Source organism: Toxorhynchites rutilus, chromosome 1 (assembly GCF_029784135.1).
Source record: "Toxorhynchites rutilus septentrionalis strain SRP chromosome 1, ASM2978413v1, whole genome shotgun sequence".
Lineage (NCBI taxonomy): Eukaryota > Metazoa > Arthropoda > Insecta > Diptera > Culicidae > Toxorhynchites > Toxorhynchites rutilus.
Genome location: NC_073744.1, coordinates 123263370 through 123286634, shown reverse-complemented (window position 1 = coordinate 123286634; position 23265 = coordinate 123263370). Strand labels below are relative to the sequence as shown.

The following is a 23265-nucleotide window of genomic DNA, read 5'->3' as shown; positions in this document are numbered from 1 at the left end:
GACCCTTGTGTGCAAAATCGGCACTCTTACTTGATCGCTCTCGAACAGTTTTAGTTTGCGTTGCGCGTCTCGCGGATGATTGTTTTGCGCGCTCCGTTTTTTTTTAGGGGGAGCCCTTCATAGTGCTTTGAACTGTCCAAGGCTACCCACGCAAAAGCAAATACAACTCTACCTCTCTCAGGGACTTAGGATTAAGTGAGCTTTCAGCTGAATTAGTGCAAGTAGTAGAAAGAAGAAAAAAAACCGATAATTATCTACCTCATCAGAACCCGAACCTTAGTGAATCTCTCGTAGTGAACGCCAGTTAATAATAATAAGTGCCAAAACAGTACCGAACAAGGATCAAATCGTGCGTTGTGTGTATATATTCCATCCCGTTGTAATGCGCTGATGACCACAAGGGCAGAACTCGTAACAAGTGTGTTGGTACATGTTTCATTTTTTATTTAGCCTTTCGATCGTTTGGGGTTAGTTCGCGTTCGCTAATCACCTGCCTTTTTCTACCGCCCCTTCTCCTTTTCCACCTTCCACCTTTTTATTCTTTTGTTACTCGCTCAGAGTACTCACCAAAGTTGCTCCTAGTGATGTCCGATTTTTGAGTTTAATCGTTCATCAGCTAATCGAATATTTTTCAGCTGTTCCTGTGTTGTGTTATTCGATACGATTAATCGCCTCAAAATAATCAAATTGTTGATTGATCCCCACACTGAGAGAAATAACCTTACTGATTTGCTAGAATTTTTTAGCCGTTATAATTAATCCCAGTAACAACGTGTCTGAACAAGTTTTAATACATCGAGATGTGATTAACCCATTAGTGCCCAGCGTATGAAATTTAATACGCAAAAATGACCGTTTTTGAAAAACTGTTTTTGATTAAACTAAAGCGTTAAGCGCGTTTTAAATGATACCACATGACAATTTAAGGGTTTTTTTTGTGTCAGTGTCATTTTTGTTGTTTTGTTGTCCATTGAAGCTTGCAAAGTTCGAATTTCCCGCAAAAGTCGCAAAGTAAACATAACCTATACCTGGGCAGTAATGGGTTAACCATGTGTTGGTGAATGGGAAGCTTAATATTTGTCATATCAATGTTCAAAGCCTATGTGCACGGCCGTTTGTCAAATTTGTGGAACTGAAAAAGACATTTGCGGGGAGCAAAGTTTATATTGCATGCTTTTCCGAAATATGGCTTAACAACAACGTCACTGACTTTATGATTAAGATAGATATATTCAAATGAATCAGAAATCGAAAGGCATGGTGGCGGAGTATGTATTTATTTCCGAAAAGAATTATCCTGTCGCATAATTCCTAAATTAGACTATACTGAGCCGAATGGGACCTGGCTCCAAAACTGAATGTTTGATTGTTGAAGTTTTTCTTAGGAACGATCTTTTACTGTTGGTTGTCTATTACAATCCACCTGATTCTGATTGTTCGGAGTTGCTCCGTTGCCATTTTTAGGAATATGCTATGAAGTATGACTCGACTTTCTTTGTGATTTTAATACTGATCCTAGAAATAGATGTCGTAAATCTTCATCGTTGATGTGGTGTCAAAAATGAGTTATAACATTAAAAATACTGAACCCACGCATTTTTATCATTCGGGATCTTCACTATTTGATCTTCTTCTTACTGATATGCCTTATTCAGTATTGAAATTTAGTCAAATATAAATGCCAGGAATTTCAAATCATGACCTTATTTTTGCTTCGTGAAATTTTTCCCACCAACAAGAACAGCTAGGTTCTTGGTATCGTGACTATTTCCATTTCGATAGTATCTCACCAAACCTGCAAACTTGTAACCCTTTCATTACGGCAGTGTGCTCCGCCGAAGTGCTACCCCTGTACGGAGAACTGCGCCGCAAAGTATGCACATCGCGCTGGTGTGATCGAAGAGCAGTATGAAATTCATGTCGTCTAAAAACGACGCTCGTACACACGCGCGGATGTCGTCTATAGACGCTCGTAACGAAAGGGTTAACAGTATAAATTGGGCTGACTTTTATAGTATAGATGATGCATATATGCTCACAAATATTCTCAACAATCATTTGACGGTGCTTCATGAACAATTTTATCCATTAAAATTAAAAATGTTTTGTAGAACCCCTTGGTTTAATCAGGATATCGAAGGAAGAACAATGATTGATAGAGATATCGCTCATCGAAATTGGAAGCAAAAAAATCTGCTTACAACTTAGAAATAGAATCACCACAATGGTTTCAAATGCAAAAATGGAATATGATAGACAAAGGTTAAACTTAAATCTACCAAGCAAACAACTATGGAATAATGTTAAAAATATAGCAATTTCAGATGAAAAATCGACATTCTGCTGAACCAATAAATCAATACTTTTCATCAAATTTTTCAGTTTATGATAACGAAACTCCGTTTTCTGTGCAACGGGTTTACGTTAAGACCTTCGTGACGGGTCGATGACTCTGAACTTAACTACTGTGTTTTCAATTAGATCTAACGCTATAGGCCTAGATAACATACCAATTATTTTTTTAAAATTTTATTCCTGGTTGTGCTACCGCTGCTTGATCATCTCTTCAACACAATAATACCTACCAACTCATTCCCCAGTGAATGGAAACGCACTAATGTGCAAGCAATGCAAGCAATTTCAAACCTGAGATCTATAAGTTTGCTGTTAACGATTTTCAAGACAGATATCTTCATATGAGGATAGAATGAATTTCTTTCATCGTTTCATTGCGATTTTTAACAATGGCATGTCTGCTTTTCCACCAATTCTATAAGGTGTTCCTCAAGGATCGGTACTGGGACCCTTCTTCTTATCGCTTTTTATAAACGATCTGCCCTCTGTGCTCGATTTTTGTTTAGTACACCTTTTTGCTGCTGATGAGTTCAGATTTATATTTGTACAGATAGAAACACTGAGTTGTCAGTTTATGGATCATTAACTTCGAATTTTAATACTCTGGTCTCGAAGAAATCTTTTGAACATAAGTCCTAATATCTCCTAATATCTAATATCTAACCTGAAAGTACCAGCAACCCCACCTCGCATTTATAATGATGGTGTTTGTGTTTCGTTTGTAGATTGCGTGAATGATTTAGGAATGGTTTTTGAAAGTAACGTAGAGTGGGATGAGCATATCAATTTTCAATGCTCAAAAATCTATGGTTCACTAAAACGCCTCCACTTGACAACGAAACATTACGACACGCAAACCAAAATAAATATGTTCAAAGCGCTACTCTTACCCCATTTTATGTATGGTGATTTTATTTATACTAACGCATGCCGTTTCTAGGAAAACTACGAGTTGCTCTAAATGCTTGTGTTCGCTACGATAATAATTTATCTACTTACTCACATGTTTCTCACTTACAAAGGAACCTTATCGGGTGTAGTCCTACTCACTTTTACAAGTACAGATCATGTGTAACTTTGTTCCGCATTATTAAGTCCAAAGTTCCTGATTATCCTGAAGATTCAAGCTGAGCTGATGCTGTTGGCTCCTGTGTCAATAGTGAAAATCCGGACTGTTGTTTTTGTTGTTGTTAATGGGGGAAATCATGTTCCGGAGAGTTTCGATTGATGGAAGCAGAAAAGTCAGGATGCGTTCTTATTATAATCTGAAACAAAATTAAATAATTATTGAATAAAAAGCAAAAATAGCTGTATGATCAATTTGGTTTTGTTAGGATGAGAGTTTAGAGGGGAAGAAAAAAGAACCATCAGTGATCAGCAGAGTGAAAGGTAGGGCATGTGGTGTAAACGATATAACCTATCCCATGCTTAAGGACCTCCCAAACCTGCCGAAATGCTTGCTTTTGAAATTATTTAATGACATATGGATGCGTGGCACCATCGCTAGTGTGTGGAAGTCTGGGATCGTTGTACCTATACCTAAGTTCAAAAAGAAAACATGTAATGTCTGTGGATATAGACCCATAACGCTACTCAGCTGTGTGGGAAAAGTTATGGAAAAGATGGTCAAAAGAAGACTAACTGAGGTGCCGGAAAGAGAGAAGCTCTTGAGTGAACGGCAGTTTGTATTCCACTCTGGTAGAGGAGTCGAAAGCTACCTAGTAGAACTTGAAGTATCCCTTCATAAACATTTGAAGCTCTCACATGTTATCATCTGTACCTGTCACGACCAGTTGTGGCGGAACCATATTCTGGCAACGCTTGCGAACTGGCGTTTTGCGGGAAGATGGTGCCCTACCCTGCTCGCTATCTAACCGATAGAACATCCAAAGTAGCATTTGGGGATTGTCTTTCCAGTGAGAAAATGACTAAAAGCGGAGTTTTCCAAGGGAAACCCATTGGTCACTCTTTTCCTGGTAGCGATGAATTCGATTTTCGATTTCATCCCTGATAGAGTAAAGGTCATCCTCTTAACCGATACGTACTGCTAATATTATCAGGCCTCTGGCAGAAATCCAGGAAACGATTGCAAAGCGCAATTAAGAGTATATCGATGTGGGCAGACGAAGTAAGGTTTATGATTTCCAGTGAGAAATAAAGTGTTAACGATAAGACGACACGCCAGGCATGCTCAAAGAGCTTCCATATTTATGAACGGCAAAGTCATCTCCGAAGGATACTCCTCGTAGTATTGATCGATAGAAACTTAAATTTCAAGCTTAATGCGAAAATAGTCAAGATAAAGATTCGTTCTGAACGTTCTAAAAGCAATAAAAGGAAGGCTGAAGAACGGCCCATGGGATTCCCTTTTAAATATTTTTAAAAGCTGGGTAATCCCAAGATTAGTGTACAGTTTCGTTCTCACAAGTAAAGCGGAGAATTATTTCGAGATACTACTAGTTGAAATAGGTGAACCGTCATTTGAGACGGTGTGTGTGCAGAGGATGGTTCATGCATTAGTTAGGTGGGAGTGCCAAGCTAACCTATACTGTTGGTACCCTATACTTGGTAAGGGCCAGACAAAAATATCAAACCCTAACAAGCAAGATACTGCCTCGTCCACTGCGGTTAGATCGTTGCTTTTCTAGAGCTTGAGATGCCGTCCCTTCTAGGATTGGAGGATAAAATGGCACGTTAGGGTTGGGGATAACCCCCAGAAGGTGCAGGTGCCGGTGAACGAGGCCCTACGTACTGACTTTGCTAACAAACACATTGTCTATACTGATGGATCCGTCACTGATGACGCTTCAGTCATTGGGATATTCGATGGAAATGGAAGACTAGTTCCCAATGAGTTTAGTATCCTCTCGTGTGAAGCTCTCGCCATTAAGTTGACATCAGATAGCATCACCGATGCTAATAGCGTCGTAGTTTGTTCTGATTCGACTAGTATCCTCAAAGCTGTAGATGCTAGGTCGATCTTTCATCGATTTCATTCTGAGATTTCTGTAACATTTCTTCATGAACTGTAAACATGAAAACAAGCTATGCATCGTACAACAAACTCGTATCCGTACCCGAAACAGTTTTAATTAGTATTGAAATTGAAATATGTGTATGAGTTAAAGTTACGTTTTGGTATCTAGCAGATTTTCTATGTGGTAGGATAACACGATTCTTTCAAATTGGTGGAAAATTTTGAATATTACGAAATTTATAGAAAAATTGTTTCTTCTAGTGCAAATTTTTGAATGGTAAAAGAGATATTTTTTATCGATATAAATATTAGAAACAGGAAGGTTTTTATTCTGTATATTATTTATATTTGAGGGGCTTAGAATGCAACTTAACTGCAAACACATTCCCAGCTTATTTGACAATGTGGACGATATGTCAGAACCTCAATTATCGGTTTCTATAGCAAAATCAAATTGGAATGTTTTTGTGCGCTGAGTTATTCACGAAAGAAAAAGTTGATGAAGAGAAATCGATCAAATCACTTACACCTTTGCATTCTAAGCCCCTCATTTATTATATACATCGTACAGTTCCGCACGAATGTGCGAACACGCTGAAAAAAGGCCGATTCCAAGTTGAATCGTTGTGATGTTTTTTTCTCGCTAAGCCAGACACTAATGTGATATTAAGTAAAACCGCCTTTTTTCACCTAACGCGCAGAAAAAATACAGATAACAAATTAAACAAAATATTTCTTCCGAAGATCAGCGCGAGGATTCCGAAGAAAGCAACGATTTTTACCCTTTCCTTTTTTTTCGTCTGAGCTAACCTGACGAAAAAAAAAGAAGAAAATGAATCAAGTGGTTGAAAAAAGTAAAAAAAACTGCAAGTATTTACTGCCCAGCAATGGTATTTTACGATGATATTATTTTGGATATTTTGAATGATATTTTATTTCACTTGCCTTCAATTTTTCACTAGTATTAAAAAGAACATTCTGAACTGAAAAGTGTATGAAACTAAGCTAAGAATGACAAACGAAAAACATGCAGACCAAGGACTTTACGAGGATGAACTAGCCACTACATTGTAAATTCAATATCTCTAAAACAATCAAAACCGCAGAGGCCGTACCGGTATTTTTCCTCTGAATTTGGATCGATTAATCGTTCGAATAATAATCGATTTTTATGGACAATTAATCGCTGAATCGAACGATTACCGGACATCACTAGTTGCTCCTGCCCGGTGTGGATTGGGCGGCCACTCGCTGCTAGCGTTCGCGTTCGCGAAAAAAAGTATCATAAAAAAGCGAAAACAAGTTTTCTTCGCACTCGAACCTAACGGATTTTTGCGCTTTTACAACTCGCCAGGAGAGCAGCAATGAAACGATGAAGAAAAAAAAATCGCACAACCCAAAGATGGGGAAGCAGCGACAGCAGCAGCAGCCGCCGCGAAAAAAAATCTACGCGCGGTGATGTGCGACGGCAGCAGGACAGGAAAAGAAGTTTATTTTATCGTCAGATTTCGCCTATTCCCTTCTGGTCCTGGCCTGGCCTGCCCGTGCTTGCGTTCGCTCGGCCGCCGAACTGTTTGCCCGCGCGAAACTCCTGGTTGTAGCCATTCCCTTTTCGGCGAGGCCGGTGGTGAGTCCAAGGGAACGGGGAACGCTCCCCAAAGCGTGGAAGTGGCGGCAAGAACGGTGTATGTGAAAGAGAGAGCTGTGAAAAGCAAAAAGGAAGACGCAGCACAGCACGCGGAAGAGTGGAGAACCATGAAGCAGGAGAAGAAAGAAGCGAAAAAAACGCGAGGAAAAACAGCGGCAGCGATTATGCGAACATTCCGTAACCAATAGCAGCAGCAGCTAATGTCGCAGTAGGAAGGAGAACGCGGCGGAGGGTTGGAAAAAGAAAGGAGATTGGCACATGAGATGCGAAAAGACAGATCTTGGTTGACCCACTAAAGTAAACAAGTGTAGAAGAAATGGCGAACAAGTTCTAAAGTAGATTTGGGTATTTTTTGTGTGTTGGTTTGTTTTTGCTTTGCCTTGAGGCAGCAGATAATTCCGGGACTGGGAAGGGAGAATAGAGATTATTATTATGGGGTTCAGTCGACGAATTAATCGGAATGGCTACCGCAATGAGTGAATGGTTGTTATCGGTGTCCTTGTTATCAGTCAAATATATTAGAAGGAATGCAATGTTTTGTAATGAAGGGGAAGTCAAGGGTATGGCGCCGGACGATCATTCTGGTTCCCGAGTTCTTCTGAATGTTGCCTCTCCATATGAATTGTGTTCGTGAATTTTCATCGTTCTGATTACTATGAAACTACAGTAGATATCAACACATATATAACAGCTCCGAAGTCTTAAAGGTAAATGACTGCTCAAGATGCATTTGTGAGCTCTGGTTGTCTAATACTATTTTGTTTTAACTATAGAGATTTTCAAGATTCGATTTCCTTTGCTCTCCCCTTGGGTGATTTTTCGATTTTTAAAAAAACTTAAGCTTTGACCGCTTTGCGCAACTCTTCCTTAAGTCCGATTGAGCTGATATGTCGCATAGTGTGTTTTTTCGAGGTTAACAATTTTTATGGGATAACTTTTTGAAATTCGAGATGACCATTTTCATTGGCACCCTACTGCACGATTATCGTGTGAACTTTCTCTCCATTCAACTAGTTTTTCCCCTGACTAGGTTTGTTCGAAAACTTCTACAAATTTTCCACCAAAACAAATATATCGGTCAACCTCAGATTTTCTTTTATTCCAAGAAGTTAAATCGTTATAGGCGATCTAACGCAAAACGTAAACTATCGGTGAGACATCCGTATTTTGTTTTCGAATTATGAAAATGATGATAATGTAAAAAAAGGTCAAAAACTTATCACGTAAATTTTACTTCCGAGCATTCTAAGATAGTTCTCACATGCAGGAACCATGCATTTTTCAACTTGTTTTTGATTGTGCTTTCGAATTTGTTTTGACGTAGGACTACGTCTTTCATTTCTATACCGGGGTGTAAAATCAAAGTTTCGAAACCGAAAGCGTTACGCCGGAGACCGAGATTTTGAGCGTTAATAGCTCCTGAACAACTGAACGAAATGGTATGATAAACACTTCATTCGAAAGATAAAATGTCTACGAGTTATATACTTGTTATTTTTTGATCCAAAAACTTGTTTCAATAGCCTTAAAATTGTTCTCGAAACAGGCTATTGAAATCACCAATCGGTATATAAGCGAGCGCCGCTCGGAAATCCACTCGGTTCTAATTGAACAGCGATTGGAGCATGTTGTCGCTGTTGTGGTGAAGCTCTTCATTTATCATGAAAGCGCGGATGAACGGTGTCACCAAGAGCCTGTTTGTGCACCTTAGGCCAGAAGGGAATCCATCAGGAGGAGAGTGATGCCACAAACGGTTCCCCGGGAAGACATCGCTACACCCACACATACACGCGCGGAATTCTTTCCGTTTGGATGCCATTCAGTATCGAGAAAGTTCCGGAAAGATCTAATCATTTCTGGAAAATAATATGCCAGTTCCTCTGGGAATTTAAAAATACATTCATGTGAAAGAGTTCTAACCATGTAACAGCGATCAAATTCATTTGATTTTGTAATTTTTCAACCAAGTGTAATTAGCAGGAAAGCTTCTGAAGATTATTCTTCCCCATCAGTAGGATATTTCCGTATCCAATATTGTATGCGCACGCAATCGATTATTGCTCAGTCGCCGAAAGTTTCGAGCTCAGAGAGTTCATTCCCCTCTAGTTTTCCTTCCAAATTGCCATCGTAAACCACACCTTCTCTCGATTCAATCTCGCACAAAAAACATACTTAAGCAATATTCTGGTGGTGAGACGCATTCATTTTTCGTGAGGACATCGACAAGACAACATCGTTGCCTAACGTGCTGGAGGAGGTGGACGGCGAAGGATCGACACATACACGCGCAGAATTCTTTCCGTTTGGATGCCATTCAGCATCGACAAAGTTCCGGAAAGATCTAATCATTGCTGGAAAATAATCTGCCAGTTCCTCTGGGAATTTAAAAATACATTCATGTGAAAGAGTTTATTTTAATGTTTTCTATCCATGTAACACTGTGACCAAATATTTTTCAATCAAGTGCTATTAACAGGTGGTTATCGAGTTAGTATTAACAACTGGTGGGCTTCCAGTATCGAGGAAAATGTGGAAATATCTAATCGTTGCTGGAAAATAATCTGCCAGTTCCCCTTGGAATTGAAAATTACATACAAGCAAAAGAGTTTATTTTAATGTTTTCTATCCATAAAATATCCATATAATACATCTGGTTTTGTGATTTGTCAATCAAGTGCAGTTAGCAGGAAAGCTTCTGAAGATTATTCTTCAGAACAAGGTTTTTCGTATCCTATATTGGATGCATAAAACCTTGTGCCTCCAACGTAACGCTCTCGTTTTCGAAGTCCCTCAAATATTCATTTATTCATTCATTCAGAATGGATTTTGATTCAACTTCAAACAAATGATCTCTAAATCAACGATAGTCCTACGTCACCCTTGCGGTTATACCATAGATATAACCCACTTCCTGTTTTTTTTTTATTTAGCCATTGTCAATATTTATACAGTTTTCACAACTGAAAGAGGTAAGAAAATAATATGTTACATAAGAAATTTCTCATCGCAATCAAATCATTTTTTATGATTATAACATTGCAATTTACTGAAAGACCTTCAAACCTTCTATGAACACACATTGCAAAATTTAATACCATCATCACTTTCTCCGCAGCGCCACCTAAGGGTAGATTTGTACGTTAGATCGCCAATCTCCTAAGGCGGTGGTTTTCAGATTTTTTTATGACGCAGCTCTTTTTATACCAAAACTATTTACATTTTTGCATTTTTTAATCAATAAAACAAATCCTGTTTGCATTGACGTTACCCCACTGGGAATAGCTCTATTTCAGCTGCGCATTGCAGTTATACGAATACAAATTATCACTACATATATGCCCAGTGAAAATAAACTAATGAACTTTTTTTTCCCATGTGAGTTTTCAAGTGGGTGCATTCGCTTTAACTTCGCGGAGAACCATTTGAAAAGCCCTGTCTTATAGCTTTTGAAATATATGCCATTTTTGGGAGACAAAACTAATGTTTTACTCGTATCATTTATTTGCGTAAATGCTCGGGATTGACATATTCATGACATGTTTCTAAATAGAAGAAAAAGTTTACAGAACATGTCAATCGCGAGAATTTACACACAAGAATGTTACGAATCAAACATCGAAAACACAAACACAAACACGAAACAAAACACAAACACAAACACGAAAAAATCTTCCGATGCATGGGTGACTTGTTGGTTATTATATGATCTATTCATATATATTTACGCAGAATTTAGAAAAAAAGTATTTTTTGAGAAAAATTTATTTAAATTTTGAAAACATTTTTTCAGTGTATTTTAGAAAATTTGTTGGAATGAAAACTCAAACAATTTCCAAATAATTCCCTGCTTTCGCCATTTTTTTTAGGTTATCAGGTTGTTGTACAATCAATTCGTGGCAACAATTTATGTAATTGTGGTCAAGGATTTCATGATACCGAACATGTTGTTTGGTAATGTAAACAAATGCAATGAAAGAATTAAACTAGCTAAAAAATGCAAAGCTGGTGGCAGTCAAAAAAAAAGGTTACAAAAGATTTTTAAAAAATAACTTCGAAAAGTTTGTAAATGGATTTATATGCTTATTTGCAGCCTATTTGATAGCAGTGATATTTTGTAAACAACGACTTCTACGAGCTGTAGTTTATTTGAATTCCGTGGTATGTTTGATTCGAGGCTTTGTGTTGCGGGTTATTTGTTAAATTTTACCAGAGAGAATTTAACCCTGTACTTCCCAACCTTTAGACGGGCTTCGCAGATTTTCTTTTCAAATTATTCAGACATTATTTTCATTATTCACCCCCACTAGAACGTCTTTAGAATATTTTCATCTAGCACACAAACACATTGGTTTTATACTGACAGCCATCTGCTAGGAGTTTTGACATAGGACTATGTCTTTGATTTCTATATAGAGGGGTCACTAGGGTGGCAAACTTTGAGTGCCTTCAGGCACCCCTAAAACATGTCCGATTGAGCTGGAATTTTGCACAGATCATTTTTTTGGTTCAATAAACTAAATGTACATGGTCGGTTTTTGAAATTCGATGATAAATGTTTTTCCATACCACGCATTGCCACGCTAGGGGTCACTCTACGAAAAATGTAACGATTCATTAGGAGTTTTCAAACGCATATTATTCAAAATCGTTACTGCGACATATGTTGTGTTGTATACCATTAGACAGGAAATGTATCCAGCAATTTTTTGCTTAAGACATAACAGTGAATATAGTAAAAAAGTTAACCATTTGACAATTAAAATGGGTATGTTTTTTTTTCGATTTGACGAGTGGCTAGTCCCCCACAACGCACCGAGCAATCTCTTTGCCTACAATTCGGCGTTTGCTCACAATGTTGACACAACGATTAGATGCGTATTATAAATTATTCTCGATTTGGCGATAATAGGCATTTATCAGTTGTCAGTATCAATGGAGGGATGATCTAGGAATGATTTTAAAGATGATATTGAATGATTTCACTCTATACTCCCCAAAGATTCGATGAGAGCCTTGCTCAAAAGGTTCAATGATGACACAGATTTTGTTAGATTGAAGTTCAGGTTGTTGTCCAATCAATTCGTGCTCAATTCACGTTTTATAGTGTAGCTCTTGCTGCTAACAATTTATGTAATTGTGTTCCAGGATGTCATTATATCGACCGTGTTGTTTGGTTATGTAAAAAATGCAATTAATGAATTTAACTGGCTGCTGATTTAGAAGTTCGAAAGGGTATACTCACGCATATTTTTCAGGGCTTCCATTTGATGTATCAAATGCCCCTAGACCCAGAACTATAATCTTTTTTATGTTGAAAGTCGGAAATTCGAATGTGGAATGGGTTTTCTTAGACGAATGAAAAATTTGGGTCTTAGAGAGTTAAGAGCGGTGGTTTACTAGATAATTGTTGCTTATTCGGAAGTAACCGTGGCTTATCTGAGAGCTGTGGTTTATTTTAGAGCCGTGGTTCTTTTGAGTATCACGGCTTATTTGAGAGCTATGGTTTATTCGAGAGTCGTAGCTTATTTGTACGGATCCATGACTCATTTGGAAGTGGTAGTTTATTTGAGAGCTGTATTCTTTTCTGAGAGCCGTGGCTTATTTGCAAAGAACCGTGGGTCGTTTTCTCTTCCGCTCTCATAGGTGACTCGTGAGCGTTGGTCCATCTCTTATATACATGATATTAATGAATTTGCTGAACAAAAAGATATGACTCGAAAATAGTATAACAAGTTCCTTGAAAACTTTATTGTAGACTTTTGAGTCTATAAAATCAACAGGTACTTCCATTTCCTGAATTAGGAAAACGTCCATTCAATCTAAACAAAAATCATAACTAGTATTTTATCAGTGAAATATAAATATTTGGTGGACCATGATATTATGGTTCAAACGAATAAATGTTTCAATTGAAACTCCAATGTTTTTAAAGTATTATTTAGAACTGGGAGCACAAATAAGCTTGGTATGTTTCAAACTCAGGAACGTATTTATTCTATAAACAAATGCGTTTTTTTTGTAACAAAATGAATCTCTTCAAATTTCTGCGAAAGGTACAGATTACTACTTTTTACCATCTCCAAACCAATTTTTTGATTTCCACCTCAGGAAATTAGGTTGTATCGAAGGAAATGGGAATCCGAAAACTCCTTTATTGAAACGTCGAAATTAAACCCCAATGGTTTATCAATACAAGCAGTGTCAGCATAAACATTGACAAGCATTTCGATGCTTTAGCAATACTTTTTTCCAATTCACGATAACCTCCCGCAAATGTTCCGTGGTTTACACAGATTTCGTCATTAACACAGCAAAAGCTAAGTTATCACAGCTAAAATAAAGATTTTTTCTTGTACTTAACTCGATTTGATCTAAACTGGATATTATTAGCAGATGTCTTACCTCTCAACAAACAATTTCGAAAAAACAACCCCTAATGATTTGTACCCCAAAATATGATGTATCATTTAGGAATACTACACCATTATATCAAAAACATAATCTTGTTTTTTTTAAAGTATTTTCGTTACTTCTATTGTTTTTGTTTTTATTTTATACCTTTAATACCAATACCGTTTCATTATTAGTTTCAACAGATTTTTTTCCTGAATATAATCAGAATAAAACAAAGCTACAAAATCTAATTTTGAGATCAAAAGATTTGATTAAACATCGTGCCGGCAATTTGAGAATTTTAATAAATGAAAGTATGCAATCTAGATTCAGAAAAACTATGTTAAAGCATCATCAAACACACGAATGTCTTGCAAATGTGAATGTAGTGTTCGTAGTAAATAAATGAGTAGCTTTTCATGCTAATAAAATAGATTTTCCTCTACAGCGAATATTTTCGATGGTAGATTTTTGGAACAGAAAGTACAGATGTTTGCGATTTTCAACCCCTCCGGTACAAATAAAAATGTGGCAACACTGCTCAGAGATCACATTTGAATCAAATTGAAAAATTGAAATATTTGTGTTTCACAAATCGACGTCCGAAATAAAAATCACACTCAGAAGATGGTTATCCGACTCAAACCTTTCATCTGAATCCGCCGTCATTCAAACACCATTCTGCATTTTCAAATTTTCAGAGCAAACGCAGTTTGCTATGTATGAAGCAATCACTACTACTAATGCGCCGCCTCGCGTAACAATGACATTTGAGGTTCAAAGTTTTCTGCTGAACGAAGCCGATGGAAACGATGGAAAACACACACACACACACACACCACTTCACTCTGTATTGGTTAATTTGTTCCGTTGAAGCGAAATTATTGACGAAATGATTTAAAGAACTAGATGAATACAAATTCATCGCTTTGCTGAATCACGCAAAATTTGTCGACTTCAATGTCGCATTCTCTATTGGGAATTTGAAAATACACATTTCATGCCACTCGAAATTCGACGAATCGAAGCTTTGTAATGAGCTGATCGTTACTCACGCGAACAGTTTAGGAACAAAAAAAATTATAGACACAATTCCGATTATCGATGGATAAAACCTGCATCAAACCTTCTCCGAAGCTCTCCGGCTGGCAAGAATGATACTGACACTGTCTAATAGAACGGTATCCGCCGAGAGAATTTGTTGTGTTCTTCGACGGATCAAGAGTTATTTGCGGTCTAAATTGAGCCAGAAACAGTTGTTCGGAGTTATGATGATGGCTGTGGAAAATGATTTCCTTTATCAGATGATGCAGATGTCATTATTGATATTAAGATTTGAAATTGAGAAAAATTATTGATAAGTTTGCACTCATAGTTGACCGTAGGATTCCTTTGTTATATAGATAAATGTTAAGAAATAAAAATGTTCAAATTTGTCATCATCATATTGTTGTTTTAATGTTGCAAATGTTGATTGAACAGTAGCTTACTTGGTCGCATGTCACCTCTGCTGAAGCGTACTATTCATTCACAAAAAAAATACAGTAGCATTCTTTTCAACGAATAAGAATGAATTATCGTGGAGTGGAAAAGTTAGGAAAAGTCGTCGAAAATCTCAGAAAGCTGGATACCCTCGAAACCAGGGCCCGAAATTTTCGAAGGTGAAAAATTAAGACCGACTCTACTCTCCGTAATTTCACTTCGACTAGAAATGCTTCGGCAGTCGCCGCCAACAAAAACTGATTTGACATGAAAATGAATTGACTAGCGTTGACTAGCGAGGATGACTGGTGAACTAGTCCAGTCAGTGGTTATTTTAACTGACTCGACTAATGAATACAAATATGCCTCTTCATCCAACTGACTTCAATCCACACTTTCATTTCCCCCTGACACTAATTTTACGTGAACTCAAAATAAACGAACTTAGACATTTATCAAGTATGCTCGCGTTACTATTAGGAAAATAGCGCAAACACACTGCACGCTATTTTATACGTGTGAGTAATTTTCGTGTACGATACAAAATAATCTAGCTCACCTGTAGCGTATGTCAAACCACGTTGATCTCGAACATCGATGCATGCACACGTACATGGGAGAGAGAAAGAGAGGAACGGTTTCGTTTTGGGGGAGTCCAGGTGTATGGCACGATTATCGCTATCTCACTCTACCTACCGTCACCGCCTATCACACTATCTCTCTGCTGTAAAACTTCATCATCGACTTCACGATATGTCAGATGGTGGTAAATTGGTACTACGCGATGACAGAGAAATAGTGTCGACGTCTGGTTGCGACTTCAAATTAAGACCATAATTTGGGTCCCAAACTCGTTAGTGTAATCTCTATCAGATTAGAAGACACGAGTCACTTCAAAATGCAATGAGGACAATTTGACTGGGAAGAATGAAATGATATAGTCGAGTCGGTAGAGGGAGATAGCGACTAAACGCCCGACTAACTGTTTAGTCGTTTAGGCGGAGAAACTGCGCGAAGAAGACAAAAGTCATTACTAACTGAATACGGATATCGTCAGTCAGATAGTCAGCTGACTATCCTCAGTTGACTATGAATACGCAGAGTCCTGCTCAAAACCCATCATCTAAGCAGAATGGATCGAAAACTTTATGAAAAGACACCTGGAACTATCCTAGAGCGTTGCTAATAACTTGGTCAAGCGGCTAGTTGTGTACGAAGACGATAGCACATGGCTATTATCGATTATAAATAAATAATAAAATAAATTTCATAACTTTTGTTCATTATTGATGTTTGGTTTAAGATTTTAAGAGAATAACAATGAAATAATAAGCTGTACAAAAATCAATCACTAATGGTTTTCAAACAAATGCTTCTGAAAAAATATGTCCGGAATGAAAAGCAAAAGTGTCCGGAATTCAAATCATGATTCAAAAAAGTGTTCAGATTTTAAATTACGGCACAATGAAGAAATTGACAAATGTTAAGTGTCCGGATTTCTATACATTACGATATTGTAATATCGAGTTGTACACAGATTGAACATTGATAGAACGGAATGGGACAATCCTCGTTCATCTGAAGATTAATTCCTGAATTTTCATTCCAATTCATTTTTTTTTTCATAGCATCAGCATTTATGTTATCACAATGATAACATAAAACAGTTTCATTCAAGATTTTTGTGTCTTTAAACTTATGTAACTGAGCCTGTAAAAATAAACGATTTAATAAAAAAAAAAAAAAAGATTTTTGTGCTTTTAGGCTCTGCTCAACACACTCGTCCATCGCTACTGCGTCGACTGAATTGCCTTACAAAACAAGTCTTATATCGTTGAACTATTTCCTCTAGCGATTCAGTATTTTGTTAATTGTGCATTCATATCATAATATCACAATTACTGCAAAAGAATTTGTACGCCTCGAATCGAATTCTTCCACGGAGTGTGAGTCCCTTGTTATAGCGCCACGGATAGAACTCCCCAAACGATCGCTTTCTCCGCCTGTTCTGCACCACAACTCAGACACACCAATGCATTTTCTCGTCGCGATCACGTGCATCCGCGAGCACATATCCTTTTCACATATTCAAAATCAATATGTATAAATAGCCTGTCTCCGATTATCCCCTAGAATCTGCAATTTTAGCTGCATGTTCTGTTGTGATACGTCGTTCAAATGACAAAACCAACTCTCTTCAGAAACCACACTCATGAACAAAGTATCGTCCTACGTCACATTCTAGCAGTATCTAGGTATATATAACTAATGCATTTTAATCGCGCGAATCCAGTGCGAACAAGAAGAAGGATCCAGTAGAACAGTTCTGCATTTTTTTTTGTTTTTTGTTTCAACTGACCCAACACGGCAGCCACACGGTCACTCCCTCCACTGCAAAAATACAGAGGACGGGAAATAAATAAAACATCATTCGGCTAAGCAGCCGCCGCATCATGGAGGAAGAGTAAGCGACCGAATCTAAGAGGAAGATTTTCGCTAAGTGACACAACCTCGAACCTCCTGTCAAAACCAGCAAAAGTCATCAGAAGAAGACGAATAAGAAGAAGAAAAATAGTGTGTGATGGGGCAGCAGCAGTGAGTGCAAGAGTGAAACAGCAGATTATCATCAGATAGAGCAGTGCTGTGATGAGGAAGCAAGAACGCGCCGACGAACCGAAAATTTAACCTTGGATTATACAGTTTTTTTTTTCGCAAATTCGCGATCTCCTCCGCACAGCGGGGACACAAACGCGTCGCGTTTCCTCCACCCCGACTCGCAACAAAACCTACCTCCAAACAACGGGCGAAAGCGTTGCGATCTCGCACACCAAGAAGCGCTCGAATTCTCCTGCAACGACGCGCCGCGTCACATCGCGACGCGATCAACCATTCGTTTTTATTATTATTATTATTGTTTGCCGTTCGGTTGGACGCAGTTGTCAACGTATTATTTTCTATTCCCCACATTGGTTTTGGCTGATTTTACATTCGCAACACATATCCGTCGCGGTGGCAAAAAATCACCAAACACCATCCAACTGGCGGCGGCAGCGGCAGTGAGAGCAGAGGAAAAAAACTTGGTTGTAAAGTTGAAGGTAACTCGTTTTTTTTTGCTCATATATATCATTATTTGTTTTAGTTTTATCATTTATCTATTTCGTGTTCACACACACACACACACACACACACACGCGATGATCGCGATGATGATGACGATGACGAACGTGATCGTTGCCGAAAATTCGTCAACCGCGAAACTGGTCATTTTATCGCATTTAAATCTGCGAACCCCTTCCGCCATAGAAAAAAAACCTAACAAGTGTGACATGGCGAAGAGCAGTAGAGCACCTTCGCGAGCGCACTCCCTGTTTCTCTTTCCCTCGATCTAACGATCACCGATCGATGCCGACGCGCAAATAGTCGAAATTTGGTCGGCACTGATCACCGTCGGTTGGGGTGAAGCTGATGATGTTGAATCGCAAACAGTTGACATGGCACGATGCTGAATTTCTTTTTCTATAGATTTTTTTGTATGCAAGAGTAATAATTTTTACTTCGTCGATTTCTTCAATAACGTTAAATAACAGAAAATATATAGTATATAGTCAAAAAAAAAAATTTTTCAATTTTCAAACAATCATAACTCTTCAAAAAATATACCTATTTAGGTTAAACTAGAGATGTGCCATCCGTTCATAAGCTGTTCATCCGAATCGCTTCATCAAAGTGAGCGGGTTTGGATCGGCTCGCAATAAAAAAACGGAGGAGGCGATCTGGCGTAGCGGTAACATCCATACTTCTCACGCTAAGGGTCACGAGTTAGATTCTCACTCCCGACATTCTTCCGAAATGGAAGGTAAAAGTGACGAACCAGCCAAATGTGTTGAAAGTCACTATAATACAGAAATAAAAAATTAAAAAACGCAGCTCTTCAGCTCACATTGGAGCTGCTGAGCTGCTGAGTTGTTGAGCTGTGGAGCGGTAGAGCTGCAGATAGTGTGAGTTGTGAGATGCGAAAGAATCATCTGTCTCCCGCTCTTCGTGATATGACGTCAGTTTGTTTTCGTTTGTCTCTCTCCGTTCTTAAGCTCGTTCTTAAGTTCTTAAGCAGAGATGCCAGATAGGAAATTTTTTTTTTAATTTGAAAATATTGAATCGCTCGTTTTATTAATTATATTTTCCATACAACACATTACAAAATGGAGAACATTATTGCATCAATAATTGTTTGCAAATGAAATCAATATTTTATATTTTATTTAAACATGATTGTGAATGCATAAAAAGCTTATCTTGGTAGGTTCATCTAAAACCGTCGTTTCGGGCTACATTTCGGAAGGAAAATAGAAAAAGGAGGAAAGGAAAGAAGGAAATGTGAGAAATATATTATACTAGCTGACCCGGCAAACGTTCTGCCATATAAATTATTTCTAGAGACTATTTTTGTTGGTTAAAAAATAACGAAAATATTTTAAGACAATTTGTATGTTATCGTTCAGGTCTGTAGAATTAATCTGATTTTGTGATTTTCACTGCGTAATATTCATATGTGTAGTCGATTTTTTTCGAATTTTCCTATTTATCTTAAATATCCTTCAAAGTATTAAAGTAATTTAAAATCCGTCATTATTAATTCCAATTGAAAAAATTACCTCCAATTGGACAAACTTATCATTATAGAAACGATGCACAATCATTTTTTTCTATCTCACTTTTCACTGCAGTTCAAATGTGTAACCTAGTTTTTTTTCGAATTTTCCTTTTTATCTCGAATTTCCTCCAAAGAATTCTGTCATTCTAATTTGAGTGAAGACAAACTCATCGACATATAGACGACACCAATCTGATCAGCCGTTCTCCTGTGATGATGAGTTATACGTACGTGGGAATAACCTTGTTTCATATATAAAGATTATTAGAATTTTGACTTTTTGAGAGTGACTTTCAACACATTTCGGCTGGTTCGTCACTTTTATTTCCATTTTTGGAAGAATGTTGGGAGTGAGAATCGAACTCGTGATCTCTGCGTGAGAGGTATGGATGTTACCACTACGCCAGATCGCCTCCATTATTAGAATTCATATCAGTCTTAGTTTGTATATAATCACAAATACAATTCGTTTATTTTGCATTTCTGTCTATCAAGAAGACATACCTGTTACAGTGTCCCATGGTAGTCACGTTTCAGATGCAATTGTGTGAACAACCGCAAAATTGAACTGAGCTGAAGAGCTGTTCCATATAATCAGCTCACTTGTATGAGCTGAACGGCTCTGAGACTCTCCCCATGATGAGCTGATTTGCCCATCTCTAGATTCAACGGCATTTGACATGAAAAAAGTGGGTGGGTTATATCTATGATATAACCACAAGGTAAACGTGAGACTACCGTTGGCTTAGTAATCGTTTGTTTGTATTGATTAAATTATTGATTGAATGAAACAATTCTCGAATTCAATTGGATTCAACATACTTGCTTTGTAAGTAAATAATATACCCCTGACTTGCATGTATTTGTAATGCCGATTTCCTCAGGCACCTTGCTTTTGAAGTCTGTGTTGGAGAACACATTTCGGTGGGAACAAACATTCTCTTAACATTATAACATTTGCAATGCCGATTCCCCCAGGTCTCTTGGTGTTGAAGTCTGTGGTGGGGAAACCGTAAATCGGGCCAATCAAAACGTGGCAATGAGAGTTTTTAGATAACGCTTAACATTTTATAGTTATTCAATTGCTTATATCATGAAAAATAACATTTTATTAATTATGATAGATGCGTAGAAATATTTTCTATCAATTGAAGCAAACGTCTTTCCGGTCTATTATGAAATGTTCGAGTTATAGGCATTTGAAATCTTTCATTTTTTCCTGCATGTTCTGCGTTTAAGCTTTTCATTTCATCCCCCATATATTCCGTTTTCAAAGTTATTAGTTAACGTAGTCAGCAAATACTTATATATTTATCACTGTATTCGCTAAGACTGAAAAATATCACTGAGAATGTTGATGAAGATAATCGATCAATGCCGATAGTTCATTTAAAAAAGTTACGCGAAAATTATGCAAGACACAACTGCATTGTTCACGTAGGACTACGAAGTTAGTTTATTTATTTCTCTAATTTACACGGGTGATTTTTTTCTCTTTTTTTTTGTTTTTGACAGATCACGCGTAATTCGTACCATGTGTCAAAATTGAGGTTGTGTAGTTTTCACTGCCTTTTCATTATGGACGAACAACGTTTACAAATCTTCGACTATTATTATCAACATCTCAGTTAATAATGTGTGCTTTTTTGTTTTATCGAAAAATCGCATTCAACAATGAAGAATATTATTGGTTGATCGGATATGTTAATAAGCAAAATTCCCGTATTTGGTCAGATGGGCTGCCACAAGTGATACAAGATCAGCCTATTGATTCTTAAAAATGTACTGTTTGTTGCGGTTAGTGGTCTGGAAGAATCACTGGTTCGTTTTTCTTTAAAGGTAAAAATGAGACGTTACTGTCAGGAGTGATCGCTATCGTGCAATGATTTCAAATTGGGAATTTTGGTGGGAACAAAAATACCTCCGACTTGCATGTATTTGAAAAGCGGTTTCCCCTAGACACATTGATTTTGAATTTCGTGTTAGGGAAAAACATTTTGGTGTGAACAAAAATACCCGCTACTTGCATGTATTCGGAAAGCGAATTCCCCCAGGCACATTGATTTTGAAATCTGTGTTGGGGAAACCGTAAATCGGGCCAATCAAAACTTGGCATTTAGGGCGTTTAGATAACGCTTGACATTTTACAGTTATTCAACTGTTTGTCTCATGGAAAATAATATTTTATTAATTGTGAAAGACGCGTGGAAATATTTCCTATTAATTGATGCAAACATCTTTCCGATCTATTAAGAAATGTTCGAGTTATAAGCATTCGGAATCTTTCATTTTTTTCCTGCATGTTCTGTGTTTATGTTTTCATTTCACCCCCATATACTCCGGTTAGACGTAGTCCCACGTCAAAACTGTTTTTAATATATGAAAATTAATTCCAAGCCTCATAAAAGACTGTTGACAGCTCGCTGGCTGGAGCGAGACTGGATTGGAAATTACGTTTGAAACAGAAGAACATTTATTGTATCTATTGTGTGGCGGCATTGAGCTTTGTGTGTTCGACTTGTGAAACGAAGATGATAATGGATTTCCAGTGGGGAATAAACACATTTTGAGCTCAAAACTACGAATGAAAACTAACGTTTTCTTATCAAATATGCACTTTTTATAGTAGAGTAACTCGTTTCTTTGCAAGTAGTGAAAAGATCCAGAACGGAAATTGTGTTGGTCATTTTAAAGATGTGTTTTAGTCAAGGATTCAAGGGTATTCACATTCCTCTCAAAATAGTTTTTCTTATCATATATTAGCTATCGATAACATATCACGTCACTCGAACTTGAATCAGTGATTTCATGAGACACTTTTCGAATTCAATTGATGTTAAATCTTTTATTTACTTTATCATAAATAAATTCAAACATTACATGAGAAATCCCATGTGGAAAATTGAATAATACAATCGCTTCGTTTTAATAGAATCTGTACTATATTTGCAAATTAATATCTGTTGTAGCGCATTTTTCTTCATTTTGATCAAAGTAAACGCACTCGGAGAGGAAAAATGAACGCCCAAACGAGAGAGCGAGAGTGCATAATTCGTCAACCATAGAGATACCCATTCTTGTGGAGCAAATTCCTTCAGCGAGTTGTACACAAAACGAGTGAGAGGAGTAACTCAATTATTCGATTCAGGTTCAGTCTAGCAATGCATTGGTCAATGCAGAGTTACCAAGAGAACATCATTTTGTTATGGTGGGAGAGGATGCATCGTTAGTCACAAACTGTACAGCTCGCTATAGATCGATTATAGATTGATGCAAACATCACTGCGAGTAATCAAGAAATGCACTATTTATGACCTTTTTTCAAATCGATTTCTTAAATGAAAACACGACCGATTGCCAAAAAGTCGATTTTTGGCAAAAAAATATATTTGAGATAACAGTAAACTGCAATTTTACGGCATTTGACACAATTTTTTTTTCTGAAAATCCCGAATTCATATCCTTCCCTCTTAGATGATTTTTCGGTTTTCAAGAAACTCAAATTTTGACGTCTGCGACATTAGTAAATGGAGTCCGATTGAGCTAAAATTTTGCATAAGGGTATTTTATCGTGCAAATCACCATTTTGCAAGAAGTTCCGTATGGAAAAACGAAATGACCATTTTCATTGGAACCCTAAATCATACGTTTTGCCTCGAATTTCGAAATAAAAACAACGAAGATGAAAAAAAATCAAGATGACAGTAAATCGTTTCATGCAATTTGAAGACATTCCGACCTTCCCAAGACATTTTTTTG

At 37.4% G+C, this 23265-nt stretch overlaps 1 protein-coding gene across 13 annotated transcripts in view; it reads left to right on the top strand.

Moving 5' to 3' along the window:
* The window catches only part of LOC129761847 (sex determination protein fruitless), a 717406-nt gene that overhangs the window by 497313 nt on the left and 196828 nt on the right, over positions 1–23265 (top strand). The window contains exon 2 of one of the 13 annotated variants that reach the window (XM_055759648.1): positions 17104–17950. The exons of 10 other annotated variants lie outside the window; for them this stretch is intronic. The gene's annotated coding sequence lies outside the window, so the exon portion shown is untranslated. Of the gene's footprint in view, positions 1–16988; positions 17951–23265 lie in introns of all 13 variants that reach the window. 2 more of the 13 variants (XM_055759647.1, XM_055759646.1) reach the window with 2 other exon arrangements.